At 41.3% G+C, this 12,531-nt stretch overlaps 2 pseudogenes across 2 annotated transcripts in view; both read left to right on the plus strand.

The window, feature by feature from the left end:
• LOC148754774 (kininogen-2 pseudogene) overlaps positions 1-12,531 on the plus strand; it is a 58,647-nt pseudogene that overhangs the window by 19,960 nt on the left and 26,156 nt on the right. The gene's annotated exons all lie outside the window — the stretch shown is intronic.
• LOC148754776 (histidine-rich glycoprotein-like) lies at positions 498-12,010 on the plus strand (annotated as a pseudogene). Its single transcript, XR_016019622.1, has 8 exons — positions 498-1,141; positions 1,609-1,612; positions 2,793-2,907; positions 3,753-3,843; positions 5,058-5,224; positions 6,521-6,601; positions 8,236-8,337; positions 9,570-12,010. The product of XR_016019622.1 is annotated as a histidine-rich glycoprotein-like (transcript).

A 12,531-nucleotide genomic window follows, 5' to 3' on the forward strand; every position in this document is an offset into this window, starting at 1 on the left:
CTGAGCCCCTCCCATAATAGTATATACCCTCTAACACCTTCTCTTAGATGGAATAAAATGGCTTGACTTCTACCCTCACCGTGGTTCTCTTCCACATGAACCAACTCTCTTTGGCATGCTTGAGGGCCATGGAGAATTGGAATAATATGGGGGTGACTTTAAATTCTTCGGAGGCATCATAATAATAATAACAATCAATAGCATCATGTTATTCAGCACCTGGATTTGTGCCATGAATTATAGTGGTTATTTTATATGTTTTCTTATTTAAGTATCGCACAATCCTGTCAAGAGGTATTAATTCCCATTTTATAAATGAGGAAACTAAGAATCGGAGAAGTTTCATAGCTCACCCAGCATAAAAGAGCAACTCATAAAAGAGTAACAGAGTTGAAATTCAGATCTGACTCCAAAGCCACAGACTCTTAATCATTCTCTTCTACCTGAGCTCAGTTCCTTGTACGGCGTAAACGTTTAACACGTTACCTCTCTTAAACAATGCAGCTGCGCTTTACTGAGGGCTTCTTGCGACATAATCCAAGGAGGGAACTGATGGTGGAACTTTCTGGCTGAGACAGGCTACAGACGGAGGAAAATCACTTTATTTCCATCCCCCTCACCAATGCTTGTGGTAGAAAACACACCTTGGATCTGCTGCCTACTAGAAATATCTAGATTTGTGCAGATCACAGTTTCCCCCACTCACTAGTGGCATGTCTCAACTTCCTGTCCCCAGAACCCATTAATCATTTACAGCATGTTGACAGACATTTTAACCAGGGGTCAAGGTGAACATCCCCAGTTATACAACAAAAACGTATAAAAACTTTGTTTAATCAATGGCATGTGCCGTGTGTGTGTGTGTGTGTGTGTGTGTGTGTTTTAGAAAGTCTGTATCTAATACTCTGCTGTGGTATACCACAGTGAGGTGTGGTTTTCACATTTTAACACGATGAAGGCATTTGCTACAGCTCTGCTTTTGTCCCTCTTGATCACGCTGCAGTATTCCTGCACTTTGAGTCCCACAGATTGCAATGCTACTGGGCCCCTGGCTGGGAAAGCTCTAGATCTGATCAATAAAGGACGTCAGAATGGCTACCTTTTCCAGTTACTGCGGGTCGCTGATGCCCACTTGGACAAAGTGGTGAGGAATTGCCAATGGCAGAGCTGAGGTGGGACACCATGCACCAGGGCAATGTGATTGTCACCCCTAAGACTGCTGCTTCGCACAACCCTTTAGTCAGAGTTTTCTGTTTAGTTTCTGCTGCTGCTCGAGACTGCTGTTTTTCTTTCTTTGAAACTAATGTTTGTTATTAGTATATCTTGAACTACGAATCAGTCTGTACGTACTTAATAAGCATTGATGCTGAGCCCAATCAAATGCTAAGAACTATAAGAGAAAAATTAGAATAAACTGTGGGCCTTGCCCTCAAGGAAGTAATAACCAGCTCACATGCACATAGGCAAACTAATGAAAGGAGATCTGTTAAGACTGGCTGGGAGAAGCCTTCTCTTGGGCCCTGAAGAATAAGCAGAATTTGAATAGGAAGATGGCATTCCAGGAGAATTCCAGGCACACCACCTCTGTGTGGTTAGGGAATCAGGAAGGTAGGTGTTAGGGAGTAATGAAACACAAGTAGGGGTGTTCCAGAAGTTCTATGTGGGCTTTGGAGTAGCCATCAGGTTGGGAGGGAGATTGTAGCCTTATCTTGAAGCAAAGCAAGCCTACTGTCTTCACTTAGATTAGATGCTTATTCGGAGTGGGTTTGAGGGCTTACGGTAGAGATTATGGAGGGAGGCTTCCCTCTCCAGCCTCCTAACATAACCTACCCTTTGATGGAACCACTAAAATGAGGGAGGCCAGACCATGGAGCACCACAGAGGACAAGCAGAGAAACTATACTTGTTAAAGCATTATAGATGGAGGCAGTAAATTGCAGAGAACAAGAGTGCAGGAATTTAGGATTCAGCCAGCAATTTAGTGACCGTTAGTCCAGTTCCAGGCTCTTTGCCACATTGTAGGACCCAGGCTGAGTTGGCACAGTGCTACCTCTGAGTGGTGGTATAAATGGTGGGTGGTTGGGGAGGGGGCAGAGTGTGCCTGGGGAGATGGATGCAAGTGACAGAGACAGGAACTAGAAAGCTATTTTATGAGTTCAGGAATGAGGAAATTAGGATCAGATCAGACAGTGGGGTTTAGGGCAATGGAAAACGAATAAAAGAAAGACCATTCAAGGCCTGGTGACTCGATAGCAACAGCAAAGGAAGAAATCAAAGTTGATGTCACATTTTTTTATGCCAAAGACTAAGGTAATAAATAATTAATGGTGCCACTGACAAAAGACAAGGAAAGTGGAGAAAGGGAGCTGGTTTGTAAGAGAAGAGAGTGGTTTTAGCTTTGGCCAAGTTGAAATCATGGCAAGATATCCAAGTTCAGGAATAGAGCTGGGTAAGAAAACACAGCTCCACATATAGACTGGAGCTCATGATGTGCCTGTCAGCATTATAATTCTAGGCTTCTGTCTTCAACATCTCCACCCAAACCAACTGTGCTATTTAGTGATTGCTTTCTAAAGCTCATGGGCAGAAGCAACATAACAACCAGTTGAAAAGAACATTTGTAAGTAATCCTTTGAAGCTATTTATTCAAATGAATATATCACATGACAAAAACGTAGACATTGACAATTATTTTGAAAGGAGCAAGAATTCTGTTTGAAAAATAAAGAGATTGCTTTTATTTAGTCGCTCTCGCATACTACTCACCTGTTGCTTTCTTGGAATTCCTCAAGAATCTAAAACTGTCTATTATTTAACCTTTAATGTGAAAGAATCTGACTGTCCAGTCCAATCCAGGAAATACGGAATGACTGTGAGCCAGCTTTTTCTAGACGTCCTTCTGATATAGTAAGTAAACATTCTACCATCTTCCTCTTATCATTCTTGACTTCTGTGTACTCTGCTTACTTAGGGCAGCTGTGTGCCAACACTAACACAGCAAAAGAGTAAGAGCAACTTCCACCTTTTGACTCATAAAGATTATGTTGGCCTTGAGTAATATTTTCCTGCGAGCCATATCTGGGAACCCAGGGCAAGACGAGTCAGTGGGTTGTGGACCCATGGGATAGCATGAGCAGCTGTGAGACCTTGGGCAAATCACCTAAGGTCGTTAGACTTCCATATCCCCAGCTGTAAAATAAGATGACGGGTTTGGAATAGATGGACTCTAAGGTCACTTCTGGACCTGACAGTCTGTGGGTCTAGCAAACCAGAACTTGTAACTGTGTCCTATAAAGACTGGTCCCATTCGCAGGAATAGCCAAAAGGATAAGTTGCAACTATCATGAGGAAGACGGTTTTGCTCTGTACATTGTACACGGGTACTCAGATCCCAAGTTGTCTGCCACGAGAGAACACAAAAATGAACAAGCACAGGTCTAATATTTCAGTTCCAGAAAATAAGCCATTTGCATACCTAGAAGTTTCAGCAATTTTTCCCCTTGAAAATATTTGGGATGTGGCCATGATGCATTTAAACAGTTTCTCTCTGGTTATCATGAGGGCTTTCGATGCCTATAGCACCCAACACAGAGAAGCAGATTAAGAAAATATAGGTTTTGGGACAGGATTTTTTGAGAGAAACGATAAATAAATTTTAAATGTATAGTAGAAGTATGTTGCATTGCTTTTTTCTTTCTGCATATTCCACCTGAGGAAAGCAGTATGCAATGACAAACTCCTTTTGCTTACAGGTGATTGGACAATGTAAGGTAATAGCTACAACATGTATGAATCAATCTCAGGATCTTAGAGTGAATGACTTCAACTGCACCACAAGTTCTGGTATGGAAATCTGTTAAAGTGCTACTTATTCTAGTCTAATTCTACTAATTCTCGATCGATGCAGAATTCAATCATAATATAATAACTTACAATGTACATGTCAGAAATGGTCCCTGCCCTCACGGACTTGATTATTACTCACTCTCTTGAGAAGAGAAGGGAGAAGTTTTCTCCCTGTTATTGGTGCACTTTCCTTTAAAGAAATGCAATACACAAAAATAGAAATCTATGTGAGGTAGTATAGCGTGGTAGTATAGTTGTAGAGAACATGGGCTCTGGGGTCAGATTTGCTTGAGTTTGAATCCCAACCTTATCACTCCTAGTTGAATGGTCTTGAGGGCAAGTTATTTACCCTCTTTTAGCTTTCCTCTTTGAGGATAGCCTCAAACTATGCTCTGATGAGGAGAGTAATAATGTTAGCCCTTCCAGTCTTTGTTAGAATTAAATAAGATGGTCTGTGTAGTACACTTGCAAACTACTTAGCACTCAGTAAGTATTGATGTCCACATCTAAAAGTTATACATTAACGCTACAGTTTACAAAGCAGTTATACATATGTTATATCATTTAATCTCACAACAAGTCTATGTAGTAAAGGTTATGGTACTTTCTGTTTTAGAGACAAAATAACTGAGTTTCAAAGAGGATCAACGACTTGGCCTTAGGATCACAGCCAAATGTAGGGGACATGATCCTATCCCACAAGTACTGACTCTGAAGTCCATGAGCTTTTTATTTACTTTCCAAAAAGAATGATCACAGAATTGCTTCAGTAATAACAAATCTCAACATGATTCAATATAGAAGAATTCAACAGCCAAGCATCTCCTTCAGGAGGTTGCCTTAAAGAAAGATTGAGCTGCATCTTCTCTACTCTCTGGGCAAAACTTCATGTTGATGATGCCTCTCCCTCCTTGGCAGAGACAGGAAGAGTTCGTTAAAATAGTAACACTTTATGGATGATGGGGAAGCATCGTGAATCCAGTCAGAACAGAGGCTTGAGCCTCAGAAGGATCTGTGTTTAGTTTATAGCTCTGCTGCTGATTGCCTGATTTGATCTGGAACAAGTTTCTTAGCCCCTTCAATCCTCAATTTGCCCATCTGTAAAATGGAAGCTATTGTTATTCTTGCCCCCGTGCTTACATGTATTTAGTCCCAGCATTGACATTGCTGTTTGCAACCCAGTAGCCACAGAACTGCCATCTTCTCTCCAGTCTCTTCTGCACTGGCCAACACTAAAGACAGCCCAGTACTCTTCGATTTCTTTGAGGACACTGAGCTCTACAGAAAACAGGCAGACAAGGCCCTTGAGAAGTACAAAAGGAAGAATGATGACTTTGCCTTTTTCAGAGTGGACCAGGTGGAGAGAGTTGTAAGAGTGGTGAGTCTCCATCAACGCCCAGCTACAGAGTGAGGGCCCAGGCTCTAACCGGGCGGGTGCAAAATTCAGCAGCTTTGACTCTCCACAGGCCTCCCTCCGCCAGCTGCTTTTTAAATTGAGGCCCCTGTTGCAGCCTAAACAAACAGTCAGTAGATACCACAGAACTGTTCTCCTGCAGATTTTCATTTTTTGGAGTTTCAGAGAGTGTGAATATCTAAGAGAAGAGGAAAAACCCAAACAAAAAGTGGAAAAGACAGAAGAGCATATTAGAGTCATTAACATCATGTGGTCCTAATCGCCTTGTATTATGACGGAAAACTGAGGGTCAGAGAAACTACCGGTGTTTCCCTGAAAATATGACCTAGGCGGACAATCAGCTCTAATGTGTCTTTTGGAGCAAAAATTAATATACGACCCGGTCTTATTTTACTATAAGACTGGGTAATATATAATATAATGTAATATAATATAATACAATACAATACAATACAATACAATACAATACAATACAATACCGGGTATAATATAATAGAATGTAATGTAATATAATATAATACCAGTTATGATATATTAAAATATAATACTGGGTCTTATAGTAATTTTTGCTCCAAAAGATGCACTAGAGCTGATTGTCCGGCTAGGTCTTATTTTCGGGGAAACACGGTACCTCACCACACCCAGTGGTATGGCTGGAATTAGTTCCTCCCAGTTCAGCGTCCCAAGTGCCTTCCACCCAGAGTGGTCTTGTCGAGCCGCTAGTTGAGGTTGTCCTGCATTTTGAAAACACAAAGGTGAATAGATTACGGTGCATGCAAGCAATAGAATGAATACAATGCAACTACTGAAAAGAATATTTTGGACCTATATGCATTGAAAGGAGTTCCAAGTTGTATTGCTAGGAGAAAAAGCAGGTAGCAGAACAATACTTAGACTATGAGCCCCTTTACATTAATTAGATATAGGTGTATATGCACAGCATATTTAGAAAAAAGCGAGAATGAAAAATCCATCAAATGGATGATAGTGGTACCTCTGAGAAGGAGAGACCAGGGTACAGAAGGGTGAGTTTTCATACTATGCTTGATTATTTTTGTATTATTTGAAACTTTTCAATGAAATAGTATTCACTTTATCACTTATGTAATACATTTTAAAAGGCAGAGACTGTAAGAAAAATGGCATACATTGCTGATTTTGAATCTTCATAATACTTTACTGTATATTAGGATAGTAGGTATCTACTGCCCCCCGCTTTTTTAAATGTTCCTGAAACTGCTTTGATCCAATTTGTTCTAGAGAGGAGAGGAAAGAACCAATTACTATATGGACTTCTCTGTGAGGAACTGCTCCAGCCACCATTTTCCTAGACACACTAATGTGAGTATACTAGATGTCTGCGAAATACGAGGTGACATTTAGAGACCACACACTATGTGCCAGGCACCCTGCTAAGTGCATTGCACATACGATAGCCTATTACCCCCACCACCATCCTATGAACCAGATGCGATTTTTATCCCTGATTTACACATGGGGAAATTGAGGCACAGAGAAGTTAAGTGAATCGTGAGAATATTATTTTATAAATATACGTGACATAAACCAAAACTTAACACCGAGTTATTTAAACATGGGGATTAAAGACTTAGCTAAACCCGATAACTTGATTGTATCAGGAACCTGCACCCATGGCTGCTTTCATTCACTGCATCTCATTTATTCTTCATTTACTTCTCGATTTGACAAATGGGAAGGTAACTGAGGCTCCGCACAGGAAAGGTTTTGCCCAATGTTCAAACCAAGCTCAGTTTAGAATCCATTTCTATGCTCAGCCCAGTGGGATTTTTCCCCAAATCATTTATAAATTGATACTTATGTACCTGCAAGAAGATCTTATTAATGTTTCTCAGTATTTGTATGGTAACTTAGAGTTTACAAAACACCTCCACATATACTGTCTTGTTGGAGCCCTGTGACAACCCCACTGAGGAGAAACAAGTGTCTGCCTCCATTTCCCTGCGACAGAAGAGCCTAGAGACTTAGACACTTACCTAAGGGCACTTAGCTAGAAAGTGTGAGGACACAGGATTTTAATGGTGGCCTTCTGATTTCAAGTCCAGGATTTTTCTGGAGTTTAACAGCGCATTCTCTAGGGCCAGAAGAGAGGTAGCATTCACTAATTCCTTTTCTGGCTGTTCAACATTTCTACCTAAGTAGCTATAGAATCCTGCTTAGTGGCCAGCAGAAAAGACACTTTCCTCCCCCACTCCTATCCCCACAAACCCTTAATTATTTTGGTGTGGGCTAAGCAAACCCAGTGCAGAAACATGGCCGCTGGAAAAGAGTTCAGCGCTCAGTGTTTTACATCATTATTTCATTTAATTAAGTCTTCTCAGGTTTATGGGTAGATAGTATTGTACCCATTTTACAGACAAAGACTGAGTCTCAGGAATTTTATGCAACCTGCCTAAGCTCACAAAACCGGTAAATGATGAAGCCAGGATTAACGTAGACCTGTCTGACTCCAAAACTGTACTCAGTACCTCAATGCTTAACAGTCTTTTCTAAAAAAGAGTTTTTCTCTTGTCCTAGTTTAACTTTCACAGCTGGGTTTAGGGACCTCTGGGGCACAGTGGTGCCAGCCAGTTGAAACCTCTGTGCTTAGGGTAGGGCCAGCAGACAATCACTTTGACAGGGTCCATGCAAACTTTATACTGGTTCCTTCCTTTCCAATACTTCCCTGCAAGGAACAAGTTAAAGTTGTACAAATCCCTGTTCTGTACCCCACTTCATTCTCTCTACGCACAGGCAACTCTGGTCTTCAGTGCTGAAGGGTTGGTTAAAGTCAAGGCATCAATGACATATTATTTCTTACCACCACCATGGGAAAGCCCAGTGGTGGTGACCATTCATGGAAGAGAACCACAGCAAATTGGAAAGAAAACCTTTGAAAATTGTACTTTTCTCAAATCTCCTGCTCACGTGCACACATATTTCCATCTTCTTTAAAGGTCTTTGGGTTCTGCAGAGCAGATTTGTCCTATGATGTAGGAACCTCTGACATGGAAAGTGCAAAAGATATTGTCATAAACTGTAAAGTCTTCAACCTTAAGGTGGGTTTCCTAAGCAGGTTTTGTCATGAGTAGGGCCACATTAAGTGATATTTTCACACACATAGTGTATTTTGTTCTATGGCTCTGTGTGTGTGTGTGTGTGTGTGAGAGAGAGAGAGAGAGAGAGAGACAGAGACAGAGAGAGAGAGAGAAAGAGAGAGAGAGACAGAGAGAGAGACAGAGAGAGAGACAGAGAGAGACAGAGAGACAGAGAGACAAGGAGAAATGAGAGAGATGAGATGTGGTGGGCGTGGGGAGAAATACAGAGAATAGTCTCTGGGAAAAGTAGTGCAAATGCTGACATGACACAAAAAGTGTGCAATTTTCCCCAAGAATTGGGAAGGGATAAGATTTGTCAGAAAAGTTAAATCTTGACCGATTTAATCAACCTTTAATTAATTTGAAAATGGCCTTTATAGTCAGGACTCCAGTGCTGAAACTTTATAATTCCTAGTTTTAGTCTTCGGCCTAGAATCTAAGGGGACTAAATTAGCCTTAAATTTATTATATAAAGGTATATATAATAAGACGTAAAACAGCATTTTACAAGAATATGTGTGTGTAAAAACCCTTGTTCTACACACAGATATTCTTCACAGTATCTTTTTGTCAGAAAAAAACAAAAAACTGAAAATAAACTAAACATCCATGTGCCAAACCCCAAAATAGGAGGGAGAGGGTTTGTCACCATGAAAATGGCTACATAGATTTTTCAAAAAATTAAAACCAGAACAAGCAGAGTGAAGAGGTGAGATGCTCGTCCTTTAGGAATAAGAGATCCTTTACTATGGAGCCTCAGAACTCTGTTGAGAATCTAAATTATAAGGCACTAGTTTTACAAATATTGGTCTACTGATGACTATTCTTGTGTAACATAATTTCACCACTTTATGTTGAAATGAGAAAAATGAAAATAGTAAGAAAGCTTTTTGTGATACAACATTTTTCATTTAAAGGACCATCGTTTACTCTGAGATTATCTTTCTGATTCTTGTGTTATCAAAATATTATTCCTATTGTGAAATAATGATGGTGGTAGGTGATAGTTTTGTTTGTATTTTAAATGTCAACTTGGCAAGATTAAAATTTTACAATGCTCTTTTGGTATTCTACTTTTTCAGTTGATTTGTGGAATCTAAAAGTATGAGGGCTGTTAGTCTAAATCAAGTTAAACATCTAACTTCTCCTTTTGTATCCTATGATGGTGTTCACTCTTCTGTGTCCTTCACCAGGAACATAGAAACATCAGTGCTGTACAAGCCCATCTGGACCATCTACCCCACTCTGGTGGGCATGAGCATTCTCCTGCTGGCAAGCCTTCATTTAAGCCCAAGAGATCCAGAGATTACCACCATCCTCACAAGTCACTTCAACTTGGATGCCCACCTCCTCTAGAAGACAAAAGTCACTCAGACAGGCCACAGTTTCAATTAGAAGCTCCTCCAGTGTTGCCCCCTTCAAGATGTCATCCTCCCCATTTTGGCACCAATGGCAACCATACACCCCCTCATAATCATTGTTCCAGTGAGCACCATCCCCATGGACACCATCCTCATGACCATCATCCCCATGGATACCATCCCCATGGACACCATTCCCATGGATTCCGTCCCAATGGACACCGTCCCCATGGACACCATCCTCATGAGCATCATCCCTATGGACACCATCCACATGGACACCGTCCCCATGGACACCATCCCCATGGCCATGATTTCAATGACCATGGACCCTGTGACCCACCACCCTATAGCCAATGTTCCCAAGATCACCATCGCTGGGGCCATGGCCCCCCACCAAGTAACTCAGAAGAAAGAGGTCCAGGTAAAGGACACTTTCCCTTCAAATGGAGACAAACTGGATACATTTACCGACTCCCTCCACTAAAGAAAGGTGAAACCCTTCCTCTTCCCGAAGCCAATTTTCCCATCTTCTCATTGCCAAATCACAACAATCCTCTAAAGCGAGAAATTCAGTCCTTCCCTCAATCAGCCTCTGAATCATGTCCAGGGACGTTCAAGAGTGAGTTTCCACAAGTCTTGAAGTTTTTTGCATATACATTTCCAAAAGACAATCTGAGTTCCTTGAAAAATGAATAATGTTCTGAATTAGAACCATAAATAAAATGTAATCAGTAACAGAATCAAAATTACAATATTTCAACTTTACTTTCATATTCAGGATAGGACAAACTGTGGGTGGGGGAGAAGATGGCATGAGAAGAGCCAAATGGAGAAAGGAAAGATCTAGGTCCCACAAGTCAGAAGTTCATTCCCCACGACCAATAGACCACTTGAGGCAAATCTCTGATCCTCAGAATTTCTTTATTTCCTGGACTTCACTCCTTTAATTCTAGCATCTTTTCTCTATTAGTACTTACGCTGTAGCTGGGCGTACCAAGAAGCTATGTATTATTAGGTAAGGGTTATTGTTATAAAAAGTGATCCAAGTTCTCTCCTACTCCTATTTGTATTCCTCTAAATTTATTTTTGGAAAAAAATAAGTTCTAAACTTAATTATGAAGCAAACAAAGCTTGGGCTACAATTTACAAAGATGTTCACAGGCATGGACCATACATTCAGGTGCACCAGAAATATCACTTCATTTTTTAGAACACATTAATTCCTACTTCAGGTTGCCTTCATACTGGGCTAATAGGAAACTTAACCTCAGTCTTTCTTGCAGTTCCTCCTGCTGCTTCCCACACAAAATTGTGCCACAGTGCAAGAGTCTTACATAATGCCAAGTGTTTGGGTGGTGGGCACGAGAAGGAAGTCTGAATCTCCATCACCAATCCACCAGGTCTGAGGGATGTTTACTACCCTGTTCACACCACTCTTTGAGTCTAGTTCATCTGCTACGTCTATATCAAACTGGCGATATAGGAGTCTCCGTAAGACTGCTGATGGACGTGACTGCCAAGAGATACCATGTAGCTGTTCTCTGCCTGGGGTCTTGCTGCCTTGCAGGCTACATGTCCAGCAAGCAGGGCAAAGGTGTCCTCTGCTTCCAGACCCCCAGACCCCTCTGCTCTTCTCATATCGCCTCCCAGGATGGGGCTCTCTAGTCTCAGAAATTTGTCTTTATTCATTTTTGGTGCCAGCGGATTCTTTTTCCACATTTGAATCCTTTTTCCCTTCTTCCCAAATCAGGCTCCAGCATTTAGACATGAGCTAATAAGACTTTAGATTCTTTCTCTGTGACTTACTGAAGCAGTTTCAGGTGTGTGGTGATGGCAGCAGTAGATTCTGATTGGGAGGGGGGTAAGGAAAATAAGCGTGAAAGAGACTTGGGTAAGTTCTTAGGCTGGGAAGAAAGGGGCCCACAGTGCTGGAGAAGCTGGAGGTGGGAGAGGGAGGAGGTGACTGATGGTGTGCGGTCCAGGAGGAGTGGAAAGGAGCACAGGCTGATCATGGCGGGTGTTTCAAGTGAAGACTCCAGAACAGGCCTTGAAGGAAGGTGGTCAAAAGACACAGACTTTTAGTTTTACGATAAGACTAGTGATGTGATGCAAAACATGGTGACTAGTTAACATCGCTGTGTGATATGTAGGGAAATTGTTCAGAGAGTAAGTGGATCCTATGAGTTCTCATCACAAGGAGAAATTTTTTTTCTTTTATTGCGTCTATGGCACAATTCAGTGTTAACTAAACCTGTGGTAATCCTTTCACAAACTATGTAAATCAAACTCCATGCTGTACATCTTAAACTGATACAGTGATGTATGTCAATTATTTCTCAATAAAACTGGAAGGAAAATAGGGCTTGGCAGTGTATTCAGACCGTATAATAAATAGGAAAGACTGTGACTTTGGAGGAGGCCGATGTGTGTTGTAATCCCAGCTTCTCATTGCCAAACCACAACAATCCTGTAAAGCCAGAAATTCTGGCTATATACAATTTATCGACTAGAAGACCCTAAGAAAGTAATTAAACCTCTTTGCGCCTCATCTTCCTTCTCTAAAAAATGGTGATGGTGGCAGCTCCATTTTCCTTTCCTCCTTGGAGTACAGCTAGATTTCATCTCCTGGAGCCACAAGATAATGCCCAAAACGTTTAATAACCAACAAGGCACAAGCACTGACCAGCCAGAGCAGATACAGAAACCAGTCAGAACGTGGCCTGCCATAAACAAGCGGTGTGGCACCTGCAGAAGTCAGCCCTGCAGAGTCACATTCTGTCATGGAGGGGTG

Source organism: Rhinolophus sinicus, chromosome 17, assembly GCF_057876585.1.
Source record: "Rhinolophus sinicus isolate RSI-liver-muscle chromosome 17, RSI-T2T, whole genome shotgun sequence".
Lineage (NCBI taxonomy): Eukaryota > Metazoa > Chordata > Mammalia > Chiroptera > Rhinolophidae > Rhinolophus > Rhinolophus sinicus.